This window comes from Microtus ochrogaster, chromosome 21 (assembly GCF_000317375.1).
Source record: "Microtus ochrogaster isolate Prairie Vole_2 chromosome 21, MicOch1.0, whole genome shotgun sequence".
Lineage (NCBI taxonomy): Eukaryota > Metazoa > Chordata > Mammalia > Rodentia > Cricetidae > Microtus > Microtus ochrogaster.
Window position 1 is genome coordinate 10,768,531 of NC_022022.1, and position 5,019 is coordinate 10,773,549.

Here is a 5,019-nt window from a genome sequence, read left to right on the forward strand (position 1 = left end):
CTCTCTCTCTCTCTCTCTCTCTCTCTCTCTCTCTCTCTCTCTCTCTCTCTCTCTGGCAGGGGAAGACAAAGTTTCTCTGTAGTTTTGGAACCTGTCCTGGAACTAGCTCTTGTAGACCAGGCTGGTCTCTAACAGAGATCCACCTGCCTCTGCCTTCCGAGTGCTGAGATTAAAGGCGTGCGCCACCACCGCCCTGCTAATAAGGTTCTTGAAGAGAAGTCATATAATACCGCAGTGTTCCTGATTTCCAAGAACTTAGAATTTCTTGGCTATTTAGACTTTTTTTAGATCATGTATATGCATAGGATACTTAGTTCTTTTTTTTTTTTTTTAAATTTATTTATTTATTATGTATACAATATTCTGTCTGTATGCCTGACGGCCAGAAGAGGGCGCCAGACCTCTTTACAGATGGTTGTGAGCCACCATGTGGTTGCTGGGAATTGAACTCAGGACCTTTGGAAGAGCAGGCAATGCTCTTAACCACTGAGCCATCTCTCCAGCCCGGATACTTAGTTCTTTATTTTAGCTTTCCAGATTCTGTTCAGATTCCCTATCTTAGTCTGTACTCAGCATACTGCTTCTGCTGTTCCTACAGTGGTGAAAGGAGTGTGATTTCTAGGATAGTATGTGGCATGCAGCACCCAGCTTAGCAGCTAAATTTTGTGTCCTTTGCTCTAGTTATCTCCAGTGTAAACTCCGATGGTGAGTTATGTTATCTTTTCCTAAAACCTAACATACTGCTCGGTTTCTGTAAGATGCTTGTCCTAACTGAATACTACGTTGTGTAATTTGCAGGTGGTCAGGGTGGGAGTTAGCAGGACTTTGGAAAAATTTGGAGTCTTGGCAGAGGATGTAGGCAGTCCTCACTTGAGCTCTCCAAATTACCTGCATCATGGGACAGTGATTCTAAGCCGCCAGCCGTCTTCCCCTGTTCTCTACTAGCTGTACTTTGTCTTTGTTTCTGTCTCCAGTATGAAGTGTAACGGAACAGACTTTACCACCTGAAACTGCTGCTTCAAGTTCAGATCAGGCAAAGAACAGACCCGGAACAACCAGCAACACCAAAGAAGAGTACACAAGTTGAAGACACAACACTTGATCTGAAACAAGAAGTTTGTGCCTACTCAACAGCTTTGAAAGAGCACTTCCCAACGCTGCTAGTAGTCTTTGTTTTCTTCAGTGCTGTACTGTGAGATTGCCCGGTGCAGCAGCAGTTGTATTCTTTATTAGCTTGATAGATCATTTCCTCTCGCTTTTTTTTTTTTTTTTTTTTTGAAAAAAAAAATCTAGCAACTTTCAACCTTTGGAACTTGTGCTGCAAAAGAAAAGTCAGCAAATACTACTGAAAGTGCAATATTTGATTATCACTGCGAGGTAGGTTTGTATTTTCATTGGTTAAGAATATAAAAGCTCGACATGGTGGTTCATGGATGGTTTACATACTTAGTGTATTGTTATGAATTGCTCATGCTGGAGTATGGTAGTGAATGAAGTGTTCACGGACTTGAATTTAAGCATTTTATTGCAAAATATCACTGTTGAATGTAGACTAAAAGAAAAGGTACTAAGTGCTGAGACTATAAGGGGCAGTTCACAGAGGGGGTATGTGGACAAAGCAGCACTTTGTCAAGAGAAAGGATTCTTCCACTAGAGTACAGAAGTAACAGTTCTCAGATTGTGAGCACAAGACTGTATTGAGCAGTCTAGTTACATACAGACTAGAGAGTACAGTTTTGTGGGGTGTCATAGAGTAACTGGACAGAGAAGCTTTTTGGATCCAGGTTGTGAAAGGTACAGTATAGTATATTGACTCTGTTCTATATGAATGGGAGCTATTGGATGACTATTAACAGCTTTAATGAATTTTGCTCTTCAAAGGTAAGATAGCTTGATTCCTTTAGATTCATTTGAGAAATAACTTGAAGATGAGAACATCTGCTGAGAGCAAATAGATATTTAAGACAGGCTGGTATATAGATGGAGAAACAGGCAGACAGTAGGGTTCTAATGGTCAGTGAGTCTTCTAACAGGTTCAGTGGGAAGATAAATCTAGGGAGAACAGAGTTCTTAGTTTCTAGAGTTTCTAAATGCAAAGTCTTGGAATTGAGAAGGGACCATTAGTTTATAAGTGGTAAAGGAGAAATATTGTGAAGAAATCATTAAAGAAAAGCAGCACAGCCACATAGGAAGGAGCACAGAGGAAGATGATTTCAAAAAGTTGACAACCATATTTTAAAATGTTGCAAATGAAGTTGAATGGAAATAATTTGTCTTATTTCAAGAAGCACACAGGCCTATTGTTGAGCAGTTTCTTTTTATTGTGTGTATGTGTCTGTTTGTCTGTTGGTGTCTGAGTGTATATTTATGCACTATGTGCTTACAAGATTCTTCAGAGGCCAGAAGAGACGTTGGATTCCCTGGAACTTGAGTTCCTACGTCCTTAGCAAGAGCAGCAAGTAAGTGCTCTTAGCTGCCACCACCACCACCACAGATATGTTTCTTTTCTTTATTTTTTCTTTCCCCCAAGACAGGGTTTCTCTGTGTAGTCCTGGCTGTCCTAAAACTTGCTCTGTAGACCAGACTGGCCTCTAACTCAGAGCTCCATCTACTTCTGCCTCCTGAGTGCTGGGATTTAAGGCGTGACACACCACCCTGTCTCCTATATTACCTTTTTTTTGTTTGTTTGTTTGTTTTTGGAGACAGGGTTTCTTTGTAGCTTTGGAGCCTGTCCTGGAACTAGCTCTTGTAGACCAGGCTGGCCTCAAACTCACATAGATGACCTGCTTCTGCTTCGCAAGTGCTGGGATTAAAGGTGTGCGCCACCACCGGCCGGGCTCTGTATTACTTAATTGATGACTACTCTTAGTGATAAATTTATCTTCATGACCAGCTTTAAAGTATTTGTTCTAGCATGTCTTCTGTCTTTTTCTTCTTCCTCATCTGATTTTAAAGAGTAAGTTTAGGCTATTGTTTGTTCTGTTGGGCTATCACAAACTGAAGCTTCTGACAAGCTAAAGGAAGAGTCTGAGTAGGTTCAGTTTCTTGGCAGGCTAAGGAAGAACTGATCCCCAAAATTGAGGACAACATGGGTAGCAGCAAGACTGTATCTTAATGAGGCAGGGTAATTTATGAAAGACTTTTTTTCTTATTTTCCCATTTTATTTCACTGATCTGAATTACAGAGACAGAGGTAGATGTAGATTAAAATTTTCATTTGCTACAGCTTGATCTAATCTTTGTATTCTGAATATTGCTACATGAACATTTTCAGTACACAGAAATATTCCTTATGTAGCCCCCATTAACTAAAAATTGAGCTACATGTACACATTTGCAAACAAGATAAAACTCAGGTAGATATTTGCTATAAAGCATGTTCTGATTGTATACTTGTAAAATGCTTAGATGAAGTGTGTTTAAGGAAATACTGGGTAATGTAATAGCACCCCTTGGGAATTGTTAATTTTAACTTTTAGGTTAGCATACAATGAAGCAATGGGTTTAACTCTTCATTTACAGACTTGATTTATCTTTGGGACATCCTAATGGATGTTTTTGTTGTGGTTTGTTTGGTTTTTTCAGACAGTGTTTCTCTGTGTAGCCGTGGGACTTAATTTATAAAGAGTAGTACATATATAAATATGAGTAAATACAGTGGATGGAGAAATGGCTCAAAGGTCCTGAGTTCAATTCCCAGCAACCACATGGTGGCTCACAACCATCTATAATGAGATCTGGTGCCCTCTTCTAGCATGCATATATATATATATATATATATATATATATATATATATATCGGATGCTAGCAGAACATGTGTACCATAATAAATTTTTTTTTAAGAATATGAGTAAATAGATAGCAAGAAACAAAAAGCTTGGGAAGAGATTTTGGGGGCAAGTGAAAATACACATGAATTAGTTTGAATCATTTGATTAAAGCAGTCTAAAGATAACAAAAGAAAAACAAATATAGAAAATCCTGTTTTGTTTGTTTTTTAAGATACTTTTCATATTCAAGATAATAGCAGCGCTGGGCTGTCGTGGCGCACACTTTTAATTACAACACTTGGGAGGCAGATGCAGATGGATCTCAGTGAATTCGAGGCCAGCCTGGTCTACAAAGTGAGTTCCAGAACAGCCAGGATTGTTACGTAGAGAAACCCTGTCTCAAAAAAACAAAACAAGGCCGGGCGGTGGTGGCGCACGCCTTTAATCCCAGCACTCGGGAGGCAGAGGCAGGCGGATCTCTGTGACAGGACAGGCTCCAAAACCACAGAGAAACCCTGACTCGAAAAACCAAAACAAAAAACAAAAAAACAAGACAATAGCAGTAATATCAAGAGAAAATTGAAGCTTTTAATGGCTGAGATGGTGACAGGATAACTTGTTAACTTCTAGGGGCATGACAATAAAATAAGTGGAGACTGTGACCTGAAACTAAAGGCACAGTTTTCAAAGTCAGCACAACACGTGGCTTATTCTTCATTACTAGTGAAAACAAAGAAAGCAGTGGATAAAAATAAGGCATCAACAAGGACATTTGAAAACTGGTATCATATTAGTTATATGGGAAATGGAGTTCTGATAACAACTACTATGAAATTTAACAGTCTGATTTTTAGGAAGGTAACCAGGTATGTATTTCAGATTCCATTATGCCCTGTTTTTCTTAAAGACGCCTAATAATGAGCAATTATGCTAGCAAAATACTTAATCTAAACTTTTTATATGAATGAAGCAGCCCTTTGAATTGTCCCAACGTCCTGAGATGGTCATGAATTTAGAACAATAAAAGAGTACAAACTTTAAATTTAAGCTTGACCTCTGTAAATTGAACAGGCTCATCAGCAGAGGGCACTGAAGGGTGAAGAAACGATGCTTAGAGGTTAAGACTGTTTATAGCTGCTTCAGAGGACACTTTCCTCCCTAGCATCCACTTTAGGTGGTCGACTCATGGTGACCTAGTGCAAACATGTATGGCATATCCATACAGACACAAATAGATTTTTTTTTTTT

The 5,019-nt window shown here is 39.1% G+C and overlaps 1 protein-coding gene across 4 annotated transcripts in view; it reads left to right on the forward strand.

Moving 5' to 3' along the window:
* The window catches only part of Csde1 (cold shock domain containing E1), a 42,098-nt gene that overhangs the window by 8,327 nt on the left and 28,752 nt on the right, over positions 1 to 5,019 (forward strand). For 2 of the 4 annotated variants that reach the window (XM_005357128.3, XM_005357130.3), the window contains exon 2: positions 975 to 1,377. The gene's annotated coding sequence lies outside the window, so the exon portion shown is untranslated. Of the gene's footprint in view, positions 1 to 974; positions 1,378 to 2,436; positions 2,460 to 5,019 lie in introns of those variants that run through there. The other 2 variants (XM_013349897.2, XM_013349898.2) reach the window with 2 other exon arrangements.